Consider the following 22,202-nt stretch of genomic DNA (forward strand, 5'->3'; position numbering starts at 1 on the left):
TTTCTGGATTTTTTTTTTATTATAAACCGGCCGATATATCGGCATATCAGATGATTTTTAAATAACCAAATATTTATATCGGCATCTGCCTTAGAGGTCCTTCATCGGTTGGGCTCTAGTCAGTATTAAACAACAAAACTGCCACAGTTTATAGAACCGTTTCATTGTGAAATTGTTTAGTCTATAAAATGGTCAAGTATTTTCAAGTTGCTTGTTTGCCCAACTAATAGTTGAAACCCCCCAAATATAATAACATTTTCATTTTCTACAGCTGAAAACCAGCAGATCCTCTGACCACATCTTGATAAGGGACTTCAATGATTAACCAATTACAATTAAAATTGCTGTAAATTCCTTTCTTACAATTATGTAATTGATTAATCATCTAATTGTTTCAGTGCTACCACAGCATGTTTTCTCCTTCTCTCATTAGACACACACACAGGTCCAGGTCATTACCTGTTCATGGAGAGGTCTATATTCTCTATGTTGGGGCATTCCCAGAAGGTGTTGGGTGTAACAGTCTCGATGAGGTTTGCTTGCAGGTAGAGATACTGCAGCTTTCCCAGACCTCGCAGCATCCCCTCTGTCAGGTTCCGCAACTTGTTAAAACCCATCTGCAGAACCTGGGGAGACAAAGACAAGTGGGATTATTCTAATCTCCGAAGAGCCGGTGAGCGCCAGGCATCACACACGACAAGCTGAAAACATGCATAACAAACAGACGACGGTTCAGTACAATTCATGTTTCACATGGTGATCTAAGCCTCTATGCTGTGCTCAATTTACTAAGATCTTTCTTGTTCACATTTTACCTCCTGGCCCAGCTCCAGCAGCTGCTTGATGTGTAAGCATGCCAGCTCATTATGGCTGCGTTTGGTGAAAACACTTTTTCCTGAATGTTTCTTAAAGCTATAATGAGCGGGTATTGTCTTTCTTGTGTGTCCTTCATTCATAATCATGATTATCAGCAAATGTACTTGAATAGTCAAAGTGAAGGTATTTATTATGAAGAATTTAAGAATGTTTCAGTAGCAATACAAAAATGCATACCATACTTTGAGAAAACCCTTTTTTTCATTTTCCCCCCAAAAGTTCTCAAATATTAAATGTTAAATGCATTCAAATGTGTTGAGATTTTACATATATTTAATGCTGGGTATCAAATTACGGTGGCCGACAGGGGCAAACGCCCTGCAACTTCAGAAAACACATGCAAATAGACAAAACACAAGCAAATAGACAAAACAACTTCATTAATTTGACAACACATTTGCAGCATTCAGCAAACGCGCTACATATACACGCAACACAACCAAATACATAAACGCGATGCAAATAAAAAATGATGCAAAAAGAAAAGTCCACAAACCACAAAAACAAATGCAACAAAAAAAAACGCTGCATCCAGATTACACAACGGAAGTACTCCAGGCCTCTAGAGGGAGCAGCTAAAGCTGTAAAAGATTAGGGCAAAATGTTAAAATGAATACTAACCTTGTTATGTCGCCGCTATCTTCACTATTGGTCCCGTTTCTAAAAAAAACTCATCCGCTATCTCTTTCTCTCTCTCTCTCTCTCTCTCTCTCTGTCTCTCTCTCTCTCTCTCTCTCTCTGTCTCTCTCTCTCTCGGGGGTAAAAAATCCAGCTGTTCCACATAGCTGCTCCCTCTAGAGGCCTGGAGGACTTCCATTGTGTAGCCTGGATGCAGCGTTTTTTTGTTGCATTTGTTTTTTTGGTTTGTGTGCTTTTCTTTTTGCATCGTTTTTTAAATGCGTCATTTGCGTTTATGTATTTGGTTTTGTTGTGTGTATTTGCATTGGTTTTATGTATTTGGTTGTGTTGTGTATATATATGCAGCACGTTTTCTGAATGCTGCACATGTGGTGTCAAATTAATGAAGTTGTTTTCGTAATTTGCTTGTGTTTTATCTATTAGCTTGTGTTGTGTGAAGTTGCAGGGCGTTTGCCCATATCACCTGCCATATAAAATTGCTATATATACATATATACATATGTAACATAATTGGATTATTAGCCTTCTGATGCATTTATGGGTAAGCTACATTTTAATATCACAGCTTGTTAAACTGGAGCTAATTTTAACTAGTACAAATATTTTGTATGCCAATCAAATTTTGTGTGTGTAATACATTAACTATACTGTAACATTATCCAACACTGTAACTCTGAAATTAATCTAAATGGGGAAATATTTCCCCCCAAAATGTAGTGGAGTAAAGTAACATACTGTAAGTGTTACATACTCAAAACCCTCAAAATTGACCAAAACACAATACTTGATGAATGCACTTTTCTCCATTGTGTTTATGTGCATTAAGTGCATCTGTAAATATGTGTATAAAAGTACATTGTTTCATTGCTCACCTGCAGGTTGAATTGTGCTGAGAACGCTCCATCTTCCACATAGCTGATATCGTTTTTGGTGAGGTTTAGATAGGTGAGGTTGCCAAAGCGACTGAGTGAAGAAAAATGGACCGACCGAATCTTGTTCTCATTCAGCCTCAGATCCACAATGGTGCTGTTAAGAGAAATGTGAATGCTGTAGATGTTTGACTAAGAGGCAAATTAATATTGACAAATATTTGTATAAATAAGTTTCCTTACCTGTTAATGTGGGAGGGGATGGTCTCATACGGCGGCTGGTTCATACTGCAGATAGCCAGCCAAACAAAGCCTTTCTCGCCTTCGATAAGCCAGCAGTCAGCTGTTACCATTGGCAACCGCATTATTGACAGCAGAGCGAGCCAACAGAGGAAGGAGCTGGCTGTGGACAAGACCACTGATGAAGAACCTCCAGTCACGTTTTGTCTCTGCCGTCTCTGTCCTGTCTTCCGGGCCATTTGGGATGTCGTCACAAGATCCATTGGAGAGCGCCGAGCAGAGATGCTTGCCATTTAACATTTATTCATGCAGGCTAGCGCCATTAGAAAGGGAGTGAGGACTTGTTTGTACAGTAATATTGCCTTTTTCGGCAGATTGGTGTCTGTAGTGCTTGAAGTGTAGTCGCAGCAAGGTAAAATTTGGTTCTTCTTAGCTTGTCTTTAAATTGTATAATAAATTGAAATTTCAATTGTGTGAAGAATTAAGGATTTATTATAGTAGAAATGAGCCAGGCATAGGATGTATCACTTGATTGGCAGTATGCGTGTCTAGGTAAACCGTATCAACTGTTTAATTAGGGGGTTGCATTTGATTTGTTGTGTATAAATTGGCAAGAGGAAGTTGTCCTGGTGCCAGATTGGCTGGTAATCATGTCTTCTGTGGCCATCTGCATCTCTGATTGGACAAGCACCTCTTTTCTTTCTTCCTCATTGCTTGCTGCTCTGTACTTGGTGTGAGAACTCGTCCCTGGAGGGAAAGGGAGAGAGAGGGAAGGGAGGACAGTGTTAGAAAAGATTTGCTAATTAAACAGTGGTTTGTACCAACAAACACAACCCTGTTACCAGCACGATGAGATGGAGCAAGTTATTTCTTCTTATATAACAGTCTGGCACACATACACCCCAAATTCTATGCACACACACATCTTTTATACTCAAAAGACCTTTCTTGACAAGTCCAATTAGCCCACATTGATTCAGATACACAACAAGCACCTGCAAATGTTAAAAATGCACTCAGCGTGTTGCTAATGGAATTTATGTACACACACATTTTCAGCCACACCATGAGCCTTGGGGCCTTGATAGGCCTGGGCTAAGAATGGCCCTTACTAAGATACTGTATCTAATTAATTAATCTGCTCTAAATAAAACACTTCCTGGGGAAAAAAGCTAATGTCTGATGGAACAGGAGAGAGAGAGGGAGAGGCGGGGGAAAGAAAGATGCTCACAACGATCTGTGGAGTGCCGAGGAGGAGGATGAAGGAGGATGAAAAAGTGGGTGCAAGAGAGTGGTGAGGAAAGATGTTTGGGGGAGGGGAGAGAGATGGCGAGATGGAGCGAAGAGTGAGGTAGAGGGGAGGTATTAGGCGTTAAGGAGAGAAAGAGGCAGTAATTCTGTGAGAAAAAGAGGCTGGGAAGAGAGAGGGATGTACTGTCTGGGGATTTTGCTAGAATAGTGGCTCCCTCTTCTCTTTGAGAGCCTTTTTCTCAGCTGTAAGAGTAACAGAGAGGATGTGACATTATGGAGGGGGTGAAAGAGTGGGAAGGAGCAAAAGGTCCGGCCTCCCTCTCAGCCATCTTTCGGCTTATGTTCCCTCCTTATTGATTAGAGATGAATTGCGAGGCGTAGAGGTGCTGGTGTATCACCTCTAATCTATGAAGGAGAGCAATGCTTTTTTCGAATAGGACAAAGCTTCTCTGAACTTTTTTTGTGTCCTCATAAAGAGCAAAAGTCTTGACGTCACATCCTGGCTAGCTGCTGTTTCACCGGCTTCTGTGACTCATTTCTTATCTCTCAATAAGGGTCTCTTTGATCTTTTTATTTCCAGAAGAAAAAAGGGTTTTATTACGTAAATTCTAAGATAAGGATGATGTACTATACTTCGTTACAACTTGCTCCATTAACCATGATGTTGACCAACGCTCTCTTCTATCATCTTTCCAGCTTTTTAGCTGTAATCCCTGCTGTCTGAACAAGACAAAGATTCTAAAGCCACGCTGGCGGCTTTGTGATGATGTAATGCTTGTATAATGTTCACCATGTTCACTGTCTCATGTAGCATGTTGGCATGCTCACGATTGCTACTTTGCACTAAACACAGAGTTCAGCTGAGGCTTTGGAATTTCATTAGCATTGTGGGGGGTTAGTCCTAAAATAGTCTCATTTTTCCAGACATCCCTCCACAGCGCTGCGGAGGAGGGTCTGGCTTTCCACACAGTGCTCTGGTTTATTGGCATTTCTATAAATCAATCAAAACCATCAGGGGAGGCACTAAGGAGCAGCAGCAGGCCCGGGGCCCGTTTCTGGAAGGAGGTTTAACAAACCCTGAGATTTTGGTTCCAGAACAGCTGATTTGAGTTGGTTCAATCAACTCAGAGTAGGTTGAATCAGAGTTAAGCGCGTGCCCCACCACTATTTTTGTATTTGTATTTATAATAAGGGTTCCTACTAGCGGACACCTAGACAACCAGGTAGTCTTCCTGTGGTCCAAAACAACATTTAATCAGAGAATTTTAAAACATTACATGACATATACAGAAAGGAACGGGAAAAAACACAATATCTGCTTACAAAGCTAAATAACAAAAGAAAAGAAAAAAAAATTCAATTAACATAAAAAACAATCAATTGCAAACCAAGAAAGTAGAGAAATATCTTGGAACTAAAACAAAAACAAACAAAACAAAAACACAGTTATGTAATACAGTATAATACATGGCAACCATTAAGGTAGCTCACATCGACCACTTTTCACAACACAATCAAAAACCTCATGATAAATAATGTAAGGGAAGATATGATTTGACTTTGTTTTTAAAATGTACCCTTCCCATGATAGAACTTATGTTATTTGGTATTTTATTCCACAAAGAACTTTCAGGATATTAGATAGGTATCATGAATGTACCTTTACCAAAATCTAATGGAGCCATGATGTTACGATTCACTATGGTAACAACCACAAACAAACTGATTGGTGGAAATACGTATGCTCACAAACAGCGAGTTGGAACATGTATTTTACTGAAAAAGCAACACAGTGGCTGCAGCAAAAGAGAGAGAACTTGCATGGGAGAAAATTGCTGCAAGAGTAAACACGTGAGTTCCAATATATTTTATAAATATCATATTTAATCATAAAAAAAGTATTATATTGCTGGTGAAATGGTATTGAACCTATACTCTATGTAGTTTAGGTGCAATCCTGCTGGCGAAAAAGTCCTAGGCCCACTAATCCCATCCTGAGGCTGCAGCATCATCATTAACAGAATAATTATTCATAATCTTCTATTTCAAAGGGTTTACATCATTCACCTGCAATACTGTGGAGCTCCTTTTTAATGTCTCTTACTGGTTTGTGTCCAGGGAACTCTACACTAACGTTTAAAAAACATTTCAGACAAAGTTGCACTCTTCTAACAGCGCCTAGCTAAACAGTGGCATTATAATACGCTACATATTAACAACGTTGTAAAGAAAAAAACATAATGTGACAGAAATAATCTGCTGGGATGTAGAGTATGTCCACAATGGGTGATGTGAGTGAATTGAGGACGGAGAAGGTTATACAGGCTACGTAACTGATAGACTGGGAAGAAAAACGATACCGCTCAAATGCATATATACTCGGGGCGTCAATGTCATCTCCCGACGAATGTTAAACACTTTGCAAAGTAACACAGCTTCTTCATCAACGGGATTGTCGACACAAGGAAATGCCATGTTCGGAACAAAAACGTTTTATAGTCTATATAACACTTAAACCAACACTGTTCTTTTGTTCATGCAGATAACAAACTGTGCTAAAATGTGCCTGATACAGACAGAAAGAATGAATGAGGAAAAGAAAGAGCGCTGTGTCAGAGGGACAAGACTGAGAGAAACTCAAGGTTTATTGACAAAAACCTGCTCCCGGCCAGTTTAGATTCACAGGCTCAGTTACCCTAATAACTGACTCTCAGGTTAAGTTAACTCTCTTTCTGAAACAGGCTGGAGTTACTCCTCTCTCTCAGGTGTCGATTAACCTTCAAGTTTTTCTCATTTTAGGGTTAACAAACTCAGAGTTTTTTCACTAAACCTGCTTTCTGGAACAGACCCCAGGTGTTGCTGCAAAATAGCCTCAGGAAGGGACTTGTTTTGGTGGAACATGTATGTTCAATATTCTAGACACATGAGCATCCGTCTTAATGCATCATACTGTGTCTTTGCATCTCTGCTGCTGTTATACACTACCCAAATATAACATTTCTATCGTTTGCGGCCCTGTTGTTAATGTGCATGTTATTAAAAAGCAATGTTTAGTGTTTGGCAATTCATTTGGTGGTAATGAAGATGTATTCCAAAGCATTTTGATGATAAATTCACCTCATAAATCATGACACATGGCTCTCCTCTACACAATAATACATCAGACACTAATGAAACTATTGGTATTGATGACTCTGGCTTCTGTATTACGTTGCAATATAGGTTGGGACTTGCCCCACAGCTGTTTGGCCCTTCCTGTTTATTCTGATAGCTCGTCGCTCAACTGGCTTTAGTCTGTCAACCTGGTGATTGACTTAAGGGAAATTGTGTTTTAAAAGACTAAAGACAGAAATATGAACTGTCACTGTCAATTTTATTTGTATAGTACCTTTCATTACAAGTAAAACCAATATGCCTTACACTTAAAGGAAATTGTTATACAACTCGTTCACTCCCTTCGCTTTCCGTTTTTTTGGGGTTTTTTTGCTTCTTCTAAACAACTGAACCTGTGCACATAGTTTGCAAATGGTATAAAATACAGTATAAATATGTTGAATGATGTAGAAAAACTTTAACTTTATTTGTGTCCCCGAAGGGCGATTAGTTGTCCAGCAAGTACAAATAAACATTAACACATTCAAGTTTTAGTCCAACTGGAACACAGCCGTAACGGTATGCGGACAAATAAATACCAGTACATGGTGCAGAGATAGCAGCGTCAAAGTAACCTATAGGAAAAGTGTATATCAGCATACAAAGTTGACACAATGTAATCAACGACCATCGACAACAACATCAGCATTCATTGCATTACATCACCAACCCCTTTTATCAATGTTTCTGACATCCTCAACACATAGTAAACATGCTAGAATATACATTATAACCAACCAAGGAATTAAAAAAGAAAAAAAAAGAAGAAGAAATTAATTAGCCATGAGTTTAAAGAAAACTACTCCCCTGACCCTTTTTCAAGAAGGAAATGGCTGCAGGTGTGAAGGAGTACTGAAAACTCAGGAAATAAGGGGTGGGAATAACATTAGCTTTCCTGGCTATCTGTCCATCGAACAGGTCTGATAATTTGCACTGTTGGACACCCAATATCTTGTTGCTCATCATCTTCACAACTCTGTTTGTGACAGTGTTGGACAAACGTCAGGACAGATGAGGGACTTGTCCACGTGAAACTTGGACAGTTTCCTCAGGCCGTACATGTGCAGCTGGCTTTTTTTCGGTTTAGAGTGGATTGTAAATTCAAACTTGTTATCCACTCTCGTCCCAAGATATTTCTAGGTTTCAGCAGACTCTAAAGTCTGTCACCTGATAGTATTTTGATAGTGGGTGTGTGTTTAAAATCAATGCACATGTCCTTAGTTTTCTGCACATTTAGGTACAGTTATGCATTGTCACACATATCAAACAACAAATTCTTTGACTACAGAACCATGGCTTTTTTCGCTGTCATGTAGGAGGCTGAGTCATCAGCGAACTTTAAAATCCACCTGTTGTCGTGCCGACCACGGCCATCGTCGGTGTACAGAATGTAGAGGAGAGGGGAAAGGACACAGCCTCGGGGTGACCCAGTGGATGAGATCAGTTTCCCAGATGTGCATCCATTAACCCTCAAACTCTGGATGTTAAAAAGTCAAGAATCCAGCCTACCATGTTAAAATCTAAGCTCCAATTATTGATGAGTTTGTCAGTTAGAACGTGGGGCGGGGTTGTGTTAAAAGTTGACAAAAAGTCAACTAACAGCAGCATGGCATGGTTTTTTTTCCTTCAAAATGTTTTAAAACCAGGTTCAATAAGGTCGCAGTGGCATCTTCTACTCTCCAGCCAGCTCTATATGCAAACTGATAAGCTGTAAGGATATCTCTTTTTATCGGTTTTTCAAAAGATTTCATTACAAGACAAATCAGGGCCACAGGCCTGAAATCATTAAGAACTTTGAGATAGTTGTTTTGGCCACACGGATGACTATCGACTGCTTCCAGCTGTTTGGCACCATCTGTACGTCAACAGCTGGAAGATATGGTGAAAGACAAGGGCTAATTATTCCGCACAGGAGGAAAGCAGTCGACAACTTATACAATCAGCACCTGGGCTTTTCATAGCTTTAGAGTGTTTAAAAGATTTGGCCACAGAGAGAACATCAAAGGGAATAGGTCCCGAACTGGATGGTTTCTTTTTCAAATTTACAATTTCTCTATTAAAATTAAGGCAATCAAACCTGAGATAAAACTTATAAAACTACTGTGCCAATTTGATTGATTGTCAGAAGTAAAACCATCAAGAGTCACTTTATTTTTGCCTTTGCTTTCTGAACCTACACTAGTTTTTAAATCATTTCAGGAATGTCCCAGTCTGTGCAGTCAAAGCATCCCTGTAAACTCAGGGTAGAATCCTGAGTCCAAGTGCTGATCTGTCTTGTAATGATATTGCCCATCCTGAGGGCAGAACGATGTACAGTAGTCGTAGGAGCTGCACACTATTGTGATAAGCCCCGTCCAGCGGGGGTAGGGGGAGGGTCTTGAATGCTCCTTTGACAGAACCATAAAACATTTTAAGAGTCTTGTTATGCCTGGTTGAGCAGGTAACGCATTGGCAGAAATGTTTGTGAGTTTTTTTCAGTGAACAGTGAATAAGGTCACCTAACAGAAGTATGGCCACTTCTGGAGATACGGATTGCAGCCTCTGGGTTACTTTACGTACAGACTCCGAGGCTTCCTCCTCATTAGCTCTCGGGTGAATGTGCACAATGGTAACAAATATCTGGAGGAATTTCCAGGGGAGGTAGTGTGGGCGTAGATACACAGTAGCTCAACGTGTTTAGTGCACAGTCTCTCTCTGACATTGACTGTTTTGCACCATCTATCATTAACAAATAAACACCCTCCCCTGCCTTGTGATTTACCAGTGTCATCACGGTCAAGGCGAATCTGCTCGCTGAATCCATCAACGGACATTTCCGCATTTGAATCTCTTTCCAAAAAACAAGTTTTAATAAAACGCCAACAAACATGCGTTTCTGAATTTGTGTTGAACCCAAACATGGGTTTGAAGTTCATCCAGTTGGTTTCAAACAGACTGTGCATTAGTGAGGATGATGGATGGTAGAGGAATATGAGAGAGCTCTGTATTCTCTGAACTATGCCTCCGTCTCTGCCCTGCTTCCTTGTTTTATGTGGCGCAGCATTGTTAGTTATTGTTAGTTAGAGTGTTTCTGATCATTCTTATGATCAGTGAATAAGACAAGCCACGGGAAGGTTTGATATGAGGAACAAACTGATGGCGGTTTACACCATCACAGAATAAACTCTCTGCTATTTTGAATCCAAACTGGGTGCGAGCGCTGGAATGCCAACCACAGTACAAAGCACACTGTAAGCTCCATGGTTTTGCAAACATAGACAAGGACAAACATAGATCTTATCAATTCCACCTTGTTGATCAGTCCAGATCCACTGTATTTAAGTTGAGATTAGTATAACCACATAGACAAACACTGACACAAGTGTGCTGTCTGTCGCTGTATGAGCATGTGCCCTTCCTTCTCCACATCTCCAAAAAGACAAGATTGCAATAAACGGGTGAAATGACGGTAAAGTTTTTTCAAATTAGGTGGTTTCAGTAACAATATCACAGGGCTTTATTTAAAACTTTCTCTTTTGTTGCACACACACACACACAAACACACACACATACACACACACACACACACACACACAGACACACACACAGTATTTTGTCTTATTGCTAATGTCTTTTTCTTTCTTTCTTTCTAAAACAGAACCGAGAAGTTCTGACTTCATCTGAGCTCTATATGTCACCAACGTACACTGGTGCTTGTAGGTGTGTACGCAAATGCAAATGCAAAAGCTTTTCCACCCAGTCAGCGGAATCTATAATTGATGGTGAGACTTCCTTTCACATAGCATGAGACAAACTACCCAGTTAGGCCACCGGAGAAAGGGTAGGAAGTGCTGCCAGCTACACAACGAAAACAAACAAACACACATATGCACAGGAAATGTCCAATTTGCTGACCAAGGGTTAAGCTCGGGTAAACAAACCGTTGAGAACTGAGAACATGGGGGTGTACCGAGGATCCAAAGCAGGCTGGGAGACCACACAGTATTGTTAACATGCAGAGATGACTGATTTCCGCCTGACCTCTTTTAGTATCGAGGTAAAGTGATGTCGGCTGAAGGGCTGGAAGATGGAACGGGAATGCAGGGCATCAAAGAGCAGACAGGGATACAGTAGCAGTACTTTCACTTGACCTCTTTTTGTAGTAAATACCCTTGTAGTTGCAAATGTGATATACGCAGCAGGAACTGTTAAGAGTCTGTCGGCCTCTTTTCCATTTTGCATCATTCATTGCTTTCCCCAACCACGCTCTTTGTGCATACAATATTCCAGCACTCGCTGGAAAGCAGCTCGCCTTCCAGTCTTGTCACACTCAAAGATTTATAGTGTACAAACTGTCATATGGTTGGAGACTGAGGTGGACTCTAACCTTGCTTTACTGAAAGGGTGACGTAAAGCACTATGGCCAGAGTGGTTTCAAGATATATTGTGATTTCTGAAAAAAAAAAAAAAAAGTATGGAAAAAACCTGATGTTAAGATCTGGGCTTGGTGACTCTGATACACACAACAACAGCAGTGCGTCACTTTTTCCAAACACTACTGATGGCACTGAGCCTGCCTACAGGAGTGCGTTTTTTTATCTAACACTCCAGTTTTATTTAGCTCACACAACAGAAATTTAAAAGCAGCTAAAGACATCCTAAAACAAATACCAATGTCCTTTGATTAAATGAATCTAGATGTCTTAAAACCTATGCAATGCTTTTATCAAAACACCATAATTACATGATTTTGCCGCTTTAGTTAAGGTGAACATTTTCTAAGCTGTTGTTCATTTCTCTGGGGGTTCCCAAGCGAGAATCAGCCCAGCACATACCGCCCCGTAAAAGTTCAGCTCATTGTTTTTACACTTTAGTTTTTGTACGGATTAAAAAAATGAGAAACAACATATTAGTAGACTTTAGCTGTTCCCTCGTGTTTTTTTATACTATGCAACATTCTTTTTTTCTGTAGCTTTGTATTTAACGTACTGTACAGACATGAGAGAGGTATCGTATTCTCAGCTCTCGCTCTCTCTGTAACATTGCTACAACAGTTCAACAGAGCAAGAAGATGATCGGACAGGTTGTGAGGAAGACAGTAAACTGTTTAGTCGGATAATTGAATTGACTTTATTTGTAAGTAAATCCTTATGTGAGCACAACAAAAATGTCACTAATTATTCCTCATTGGAGAGCAAAACCATGTGCATGCTCAACTACAGCAAGTCAAAGTTGTACCAGGATGTCAGTTGTAATTTGTGTTCCTGTTGTTAATGAACTGTTTGGATTGTAATTTTACTGTTTGCCTGGATTTGTCATTCAAATAAATTTTGCTAATCTGGAGGTTTATTTAAAATCTGTATGATCGGACAGGTTTCTTGCCGCTGTGTTACCAGATAACAACACCTTGTGAAAAAATGTTATTATTAGTGGAATGAAACTAAATAAAACCCAATTTGTGTCAGAATTATTCTTACTGTATTATTCTGTAATAGATTTAGATAACATAAATAAAAGAAACACACACACACACACGCATGCACGGAAGCACGCACAAACACCCACACACACACAGAGGCACACACACACCCCATCCTATGTGACTGATGAACAGCACTTAGGAAATGGGTTACACTCCTGGGCAGTAAGGAGTTGTTGTAAGGTTGTAAGCGAGGTAGAAATATGAGCACATTAATAATAGGCACACATTAACAGTATATTTGCAAATACATGGACAATGAAACAGTAACACACAGCACAGTTCACTTAGTGTGTCTTTTGGAAACTAGTATGGAACACAGCAGCCCCCAACAAAGCTGCAAGCATTCAACAGAAATATGAAGGTGAAGGAAAAGCAGGAAGACAGATAAACCATAACACTATTATACAGTATGTACTCCAGTGTGTGTGTGCGTGCGTGCTTGTTTGCATGCGTTATATCCACCCTGTATTTGCATCTAAGCTAAAGTCCTCTGAGAATAATGCCAGCTTCTGTTTACTGGCCAGGAACTTAATCAGAAAAATGGGATTTGTTAAAATGTGGCATAAGAATGCAGTCTGCAGTTCAAACTTATAACCCTTAAAATTTGAGGAAATCAAACCCTATTTTTGATACTCTTTAAAGTCTGTGTTTTTATGTATAACCATTCAAAGTATACATGTTATTTAGGTTTTTATTGGTAGTGGCAGAGTCTGCCATTCCAATGCTGAATTTAGATGAAACGATGAATGCATCTTATCCAGTACAATTTGATCTCATTAATGTCAGCCTCAGCTTTGGCTGTTTAGTCTCTTTACACAGTGTCAGAGCTGTTGGGAGTTATTGTCAATGCAATCCTAATTTATATCCACAACAGTCTACTTCCTGGATTGCTCCAGTGCCATCGCAGATTCCGCCAGACGTCCCTGTTTTTGGCTGGATGTCCGTCACCTTCTGATATTTTTGTGTTGGAATTTAACTTAGAAACAAGTTCCTTCACAAGGCTGTTTTGCAGCGGCACCGTGGCTTTGTCCGACGCTTTGTGCAATGACGATTGGGATTGGTTTAAAGAAGTGCCATGCACATTTTTCTCCCATCCCAGAATGCTGTGTGGACCCGCCAGACCTTCCTCCGAAGCACTTTGGAAGAAGGTCTGGCAACGTGAAACTACTGCAAACCCAACATTTTCTTCTGCTGGTGTTTCACTTAAAAAGCGTTTAACTGGCAAAACAAGTGTTTTTTATCGTGAAGTATTCACAGGAAAAGCAGTATTTGTCATTGTCATGGCGACCGTTAACTGAGATGAACATTTTCCACGACGGGTGATGTTAGCTGTATGAGGATAGATAAGGTTGTGTAGATTACATAACTGATGGACTGGGAAGAAAAATGACAGCGCTCAAATAAATGTTGTTAGAAGAAGTCTGGAAAATGAAAATGCATCCATAGTCGGGCGTCAATATCATCTCCCGAGGTATGTTTACAGCTTCTTCATCAACGGGATCATCAACACAAGAAATGCCATGTTTGGAACAAATACATTTTATAGTCTGCCTAACATGGTTAATAAACCAAAACTTTTATTTATTCATGCAGATAACAAACTGTGCTAAAATATGCCTGATACAGACAGAATGAATGAATATGGAAATGAAAGAGCGCTGTGTCAGAGGGACGAGACTGAGAGAAACTCAAGGTTTATTGAAGAAAACCTGCTCCCGGCCAGCTTAGGTTCACAGGCTCAGTTACCATAGTAACTGACTTTCAGGTTAAGTTACCTCTCTTTCTGAAACAGAAATCCCAGAGTTTCCGTCATTTCAGGGTTTACAAACTCAGAGACTCAGAGATTGCAATAAACGTGCTTTCTGAAACAGACCCCAGGTGTCATAAATAAAAAAAAAATGGGCTTGTTGAAAAAGCAGAACAATTGTTTTGTATTAACGTTTGTAGGCTGTGCAAAGTTAAGACATGCGCCACAGAAGTTGACAGCACGTCTCTGGCCCTTATATGTCATCTAATCCATAGGAACTGCCCCTCGAGAGGCCAACCCTTAGAAGCTGTTCCCACAAATATTGGATGTCCAAAAATGGCCTCATCCTCCGTTGCAAAACGGAAGATTATGCACAGTAGCTGTTCATAGTTTCATTTCCTTACCGAAAAAGTCCAGAGTATTCAAATTTCGGTTGAACTTTGATGTTTTCCTTGCTTCCAACTGCAAAGTTCTTGATTTTACTTTGAAACACTGTCCTTCCGCTCTGCAAATGCCGTCATACAAAGATTCTCTCAATGCTGTATGTTGATTTATAATGCTATTTAAGGATTGCTCCCCAAATAATTTAGTTATTTATGTAACACAGACATATGGACGTTAGTGTACAGTGTTTTCCTTTGTTGCTTCTAGCCCTGACAGTGATGTGCGAGACAGTCTTTATGATTTCATCATCATCGTGTAAATGTGTCTACTTAAAAGCTTGAAAATTTCCGAAACTTATTTCTCTGTCGGAGTTCAAAGCCTTCGTTGGAGCTGTGTGAGATGGATCCATGTGAGTTCTCATCGCTGTGATTAAGATGTTTTTTTTTGTTTTTTTTGGGATGTTAGGCCTTTGTCTCTCAGTCTGTCTGTCCCCAGAACCTTCTCCTCTCTGTATTATTTATTTCAAACTTCATCTACGGTAGGCTTCCGCCTCGTTGGTATGGTCTCCCTTGCAGATTTTCGGATCTCAGAAGGTATAACCTGTTTAAATATAGATCAACTAAAATAAGAGAGTTCCCTTCCCTTCCTTTTTACTATGAAGCTTATTGATTCCCCAGGACGCAAAGATGTCAAACTGTTGACGAGCTTGTGAAGAATAAATCTTTTCTCAGCGTCTTGGGACTTCACATCAAACCAAATTACAGAGACTGTTCTGGGCAGTACAAAACTGCCCTTGGTGTATCTGCACTCACAAACGCAAACACAGACACACTTTACAGGACTTAAATGACACATTAGATTTGTGCAATCGATGAAAGTGAGTCATGTGGATACGATTAGATTACAGAGCAAGAAGAAGTGAAGAGGAAAGAAAAAGGAGAGAGGAGGTAGTCTACGCTAGTGAAAGAGAGTCAGACATTTAAGAAGCTTGCTTCAAGGGAAGTACAACTACACCTCTCACGACGTGAGAGAGCGAGTGTGCGTCTGTGCGTCTGTCTGCCGTCCACACGATTCAAAGACATCTATGAGAATGAAATTTGTTTTGACTCCCACTCTCACACAACCTCACTCCTTCCGTTTTACAACCCCCCTCCCTCGCTCTATCAGAGTGATTTATTTTTACGGAAATAAGGTTTCAACATCACACAACATCACACATCCCTGATGGTGAGCGAAAGCAAACGTCTTTTCTCCCTCTCGGCTGGGGTTTTAAATGAGGGGGTATGGGGGTTGAAGGTTGGCGAGTTTTGGGGGTTGAGCTGACATCTATACTCAGCGTGATGGACATTTCTATAAGAGATATGGAAACACGGAGTGTGACGGACATTTCTATTATAGAAATATTACACTGCATACATCCAGCCTGTGTTGTTGATAGAGAGAGAAAGTCACTGCTGTGTCATAGTGGATGGCAACTGGACAAAAATATGGAAAGCAATAACGATTCTATTCATGCAAGCTCACTTATTTTTTCTCATCACGGTACAACATCTTTGTATCATCTGTCTCTGTCAGAGTCTGTCTCTCTGTCCATCTCTGTCTCTGCAGTGTGGGGGTTATGCCAGAATAATAGGCACTTCTGATATAAATCTCCTCCATCGGCCCTGCGGTGCTCTACTTGTCACTCCCCTGCAGAGAGAAGGGAACATGTGAGATGCCATGGATGTGAAGCAATGTATGGTTACGTAATGGATTTAGTATTCAGAGAGGAGAAAGGAAATGAAGAGAACCGGGACATGGAAGCAGTGGTGGAAATAGTCAGAGCTACATGAAAGAGAGCGGAGAAAATGAAAACAAGGGCTAGAGTGGAAATACAGGATATCGTATAAGTTTTGTTTTTTTATGCTTGCTGTTGTGCTTGTTTTGGTCAAATTCAAACTAAAATGTGGCCGATTGGAATGGAGTCTCAATTGTGTTCGGATAATTACATAAACAACATAAAATACTTCACATGGCTTACAAAACCCTCTCATGTCAGGGTCCATTCAATAGCTTTTCTGGAGAAAATGGAAATAAAAACGAATTTGACCAAGATCAAGATGAATGAAATGAACTCTGAACCTAAACTAGACTACATATAATTGCATTTAATTGATGCATTGAAACAATAATTTGACTCTATGCGGACAAAGATGTGTGTACTTTTGTGTTCTTGAGGCAGCCTTTTCAGAGGGGCATAGCAGCAAAAAGAGTGATCTAAATCTAAATGTCAACATTACTCACACTGATGTAACTTTTGGTTGTCCACATACTTTTAGCCATTTAGTGTATTTTCTTAGTTATGTGAATAATGGATTAAAAAAAAAATTATAATTGATGAAACATTTTAATAATACATTTTCCTTCATTTACTTTAAATTTATTATTTTAAAGATTTTCTTTAGCGATTTTTTATTGCCTTTGTTGATAGGACAGATTAAGTAAGGAAAGCAGAGAGAGAGAGAGAGAAAGGGGGGGGGGGAATGACATGCAGCAAAGGGCTGCAGGTCAGAACTGAACTGATGGCCGCTGCAACAAGGACTGAGCCTCTGTGCGTGGGGCGCACACTCAACCACGTGAGCTCACCAGAAACCTGGTTTTAAGTTCAATTTAATTCCTCAATGTCTGATTGCTTTTTTTTACATGTATTAATCTAGTCGTTTATTATGATTAATATATAACACTTAACAATGAAAAAGACTGCCAAAAAGATGCTGATAAGATGAACTAAAGAGCTAAAACCTGTGTGAGGTCTGAGACAGACAACAGTGTTGATGTTGTGAAGTTTGCACACATACACACAGGCCTGCACAGAAAAACAAACACGCACTCAGGTGCGATTACTGTGTGTTTGTGTGTGTGTGTGTGTGTGTGTGTGTGTTTGTGTGTGTGTGTGTGTGTAGTTTCTCCCTCTCTGAGCAGGCACTAGGCCAAAGAGGGTTTTAACACGCTTAATGGGATTTCACACTCCGCAGTACACGCACATACACACTCTCGGACACACACTAATGTTGAAGATAAACATGTCTGAAAGCTATGTGTGATCCCAGACAAATAAACACCCACACCCACACATGCACACTCTACGATATAAAAGGATTTGTCAGGCTCCCACATTGTACACATGCAAAACTAATGGACTCCAGTATCCACACAGTAACATTACTGTTACTCAATCACTTCCAAAAGACGAGGCTTCACACACCTGCCAGAATGCAAACACAGACACACAGGCTGCTGGATGCTCTGTGCAACTCCGCCATTATGTCTGTCCAGCATCAGTGTTGCATTAGTGCTACAGTGGTCATTGTGACCTGTTGCTCTTCAGGTGGTGTTAAAGGAGTACGCCAGCGTGAATCTGTCTTTTGAGTATAAAATGCCCCCTGAAGGCTTGAAAGACAGCTGTAGTTAGATTGGAATTCACAGTAACTATGGATCCCAATGGTGAATCTTGGCTGAAAAACATTTGTCAAAATGTTCATACATTTTTCAAACTACTCCTGCTCCATCCACAATCCATTTGTCCACTGTTGATCTGTATGTTCTCTTATCTATCTGTTCTCCATGTGATCTCTAACAGTAAGGTGTGACAGGTTTCTATTTATTTATAAAATCTTTAATGGCAACTTGCCATCATATGTCAACAATTAATTAATAATAAATAATTAAATTGGTCCCATAGTCATTATTTGATTATTTCATGTGATTAGCTAGTGCTTAAAGTCCCAGGTGCAAACACTTAATTTGGTAAACTGCTTTTAGGTTTTGTGCTCAAACCTGGCTATTGTTGGCTAGTGTGCCCGTCTCTCTCTCAACTGTTATAGAATAAAGAAAAAATGAAAAAAGGTATTAGATGTATCGTATTTTCCAATAGTTCATAATCTTGTTAGTCCACTCGTCCACAAAATGGCATGGTTTTCAGTCAGTCGTGTGAAAGCAGTGGACTACAAATAAACGTTCTTGAAGTGTGTTAACTGTCTAGCAACTGAGAGAAAATGTGCAGTATTTATTGCATCAGCATGGTTCCAGCGCCACCAATTTCACTGTGCTACATTCTGGTCTTATTGGGCACTACCCGCTGGGATTCCAAGCTGACTAAAGCTGCCATCTCTATGAAAAAGCAAGCTACAAACTTCTCAGAGCCACCTGTCAAGCCTGCAAGCGGAGAGGATTTTGATACTCAGAAGTTTTTTTTGTGAGTTCTTCCTCTAAGAGCACATCTGTTTAGACAGATAATTTTAAAAAACAAGTGTTATCTAAAGCTCTGAGAAGTGGACTGAATTTTTACCAAACAAGCAGCTCTACCCTAGTTATCTGTTGTCTTCAGAGCATGCAGGAAAATATGGGACCTATACACTAAGAGAGAGCGAGAGCATGGGAGAGAGATTTCTGAGTAATAGACAGCGAGGCTTATGTGCTCTGGTAGGTGGACCGTGTTATGGCCTGTCTGAAAACTTTTGCAAAGTTTTGACTTTAGAACTCCACCAGACAATTGATCAGGGCTGCACACCACAACTCAAAGAGGAAAGCATCTCTTGCTCTCTTGCAACTGTATTACTCCAGTTTCTATCTCTGTCTTTGACACAAACACATACAAATGCACACGCACGCACACACGCACACATACAGAGCAGCAGCTGACGCATCACTCACACACCTCAAGCTGTTCATTTCCCTCCTGTCTTGATACATGCAGCCGACTGTAAAACGTTAAAAAAAGCAACATCAGTGTGTCCACTGAGCACATGCACACACACTCAACCAAAATCACTTTTTTCCAACTGCCACTTCCTGATAAACACATTATGGTTGAAAGTATTCATATGACCCACAACTTTGCCGCGAGCACGTTTGCGTCTCTGTGCGCCTGTCAGCTTGTGTTGTTAATTTGCGGTGTGTGCTTATGTGAGACAGACACTGAATTTGGGATGTCGAACGTAATGGAAATGCTGCTCACCTGCTACTCAGGATGCTGCTGTGTTGCCAGAGATGGAGACAACATCTGATGTGATGGTAGGAATGGCAATTGGGCTACATTATTGAAATAATTGAACACTATGTTACAAACACACACACGCCATGCAACTACAGCATTGACATAGACAGCATATGTTCAGTTATATTTTGTGCAACACCACCAACCACCAACGCCAGCACTGCAACACATACTGACTTCTGACTTCCAAAAACCATCTGCTTTAATCATAGCCAGTGTAAAAAATGTGTGTATGTATAAAATGTGTGAGACCTTTCTAAATGGAGGATTTGAAGAGGACAGATTGGGTTCGGTCATGGTGTCACTTTCTGAGCTGAATCAGCCAGACCCGAAACAAATGGTGGAACCTTAAACCTGAATGGAAGCCACTTTAGAGGTCACTGGTTAAACATGCCCAAAACAATCTTGTGTAATATTATCATACAAAAACAGATTTAAAAAGAAACTAAGACCATTCATGTTAAACGAAATGAATACACTTTAATGAGCTGTGTAATTTGCACAACCTAATTGTTTTAAGTTGTTTTGGACTCGAAAGGCACAACTCCAGGGGGGCATACACACAGGTTGCACATGGAAAACCTCTCTGCTTCAGCTGGAAAGAGACAACATGCAGTGTCTTTAGTTGACTTGGTTCATCTGACAATATTTTACAGCAGAAATGGAAATTAGCATTCTTCTTTGATTTCTTTTCGGGGGATTTTCGGCCTTTATTTTGACTGGACAGCTGAAGACATAAAAGTGGCCATAAACCAGCTTGTATTGTGATTGTGTGTGTGGGAAAGCTACTATGTAACATGCAACAAAAAGGCCATGAGCTTGGAATTGGGCTTCCTTTGTTTTGGTTCAGAAACATTGCATCATGCAACTCCCACAGTTTTGGCCTCAGAGCTGCAACCTGGCCACTGAATGAAATGACAGTACAGTAGCTGTCTCAGCAGAACTCCTATTGAAAGTCATCTGTGGTTTATAGTGCGTGGTCTACAGTTGAATTAAGCAATTATGTGCGTTGGTAATTTAGAGGATTTTAATGTCAAATAATTATGGAACATAATATCAGTAAATGACACGTGACTGGACAAAACTTGCCAAAGCTGTTAGTAAAGTCCAGCTTTCACTTGATGGAGCTGCGACTTATCTCTTTAATAGAAAGTTGTGCTTTGCTTAAACTCTTGAAAATTATGAAATTTTTAATTTAAAATGAAAATGATTTATGTTCACTCATTATTACCTTTTCTTTAAATGCAAAAATCTCAGCTGTGTCAATTACACAAATACTCTGTTGTTTACTTTATATCTTAACTCTGAGGCTGAAGCATTTAGTATGTGTGTGTTGGAGGACACCAAGTTCTTTTCCTACTGATAACAACAAAACAAAATGCAGACCAAATCCTCTGTGTCTCATTTAGTTTGGAGTTCTTTTTAACGCTGCTCTACTTTGCGATTTAGGATGAACATTTGTAGTTTTACCCAGGGCTCCTTTAACAATGTAATCAAACATATCTGAACTCTAAAACCGAGAGAATTCCAGCAGCATCCTCCGTCCTCTGGTTTGACTTGTTTAAACTCAGTACTGTCCCATAAATGAAGGGTGTTATCTTTCTCAAACAATCTAATCGTACATAGTTCCCCGGTCTGCACTACAAATTCTCAAACAGTAGCTGCAGGGCAGCTATAGTCAATGACAAAACAGGACATTGAATTCTTCTCATACACAAAGACATATGTCTGTGGCACTATCTTTACGAGGACCTGTCATTGACATAATGTGTTCCCATGCCCCCTATCTTAACCTTAACCATCACAACTAAATGCCAAACCTTCCCCCTTACCCTCACCCTAACAATAACCTAATTATAACCCTAATCCTAAAACCAAGTTGTAACCCTCATTCAGCCCTTTACTGTTGTTGGGTTCAGCATTTTGGAATCTCATTTTTCCTGTCTACGGTGCAAATACAGTTGTCTGTCAGCAGAAAATACACACACATCAAACATACAGTATGTTAACAAATACCAACATGCTTTCAAGAAAAACCCAAAGGATCTTTAGGAGCATATTGTATCCCATCTGAGAATAAACAACTGCTAGTTGACTGAATGAGTGAATGAACGAGATGAGGCAGTGACATCAATTAGGATCCTGGTGGCCTGAGGATAGCAGCTCCTCCTTACCATCTCAGTGCTGGCCTGGCGTATCTGGTACCTTCTTCCTGACCTCAACAGGGAGACAATGCTGTTATCCAGGTGTTTTGGATCCAGGTTTTCTCCTAGTCTTTTTCGTGCAGCGAAGTATTGCCTATTGATCAGAGGGACAAACCACTCTTCGCACAGATGTTCCATGTCAGAATGCTCTCGATGATGCAGGAGAATGAATCCCTTATTATTAAAGACGATAAATGGAAGTTCCTCCCAAATGTCTCTGCCTTGCCTTTCTCACTACTGAGTCAGCATGCCCAGGTCAGACCCTCATTGATGTGGACACCATGGTACTTGAAGCTGTCCAGCCTCTACACTGACGACCTGTTGATGTTAAGGGTGTAAATCC

The 22,202-nt window shown here is 40.2% G+C and overlaps 1 pseudogene; it reads right to left on the reverse strand.

The window, feature by feature from the left end:
* The window catches only part of LOC117956456, a 107,458-nt pseudogene that overhangs the window by 7,391 nt on the left and 77,865 nt on the right, over window positions 1-22,202 (reverse strand).

Source organism: Etheostoma cragini, chromosome 2 (genome assembly GCF_013103735.1).
Source record: "Etheostoma cragini isolate CJK2018 chromosome 2, CSU_Ecrag_1.0, whole genome shotgun sequence".
Lineage (NCBI taxonomy): Eukaryota > Metazoa > Chordata > Actinopteri > Perciformes > Percidae > Etheostoma > Etheostoma cragini.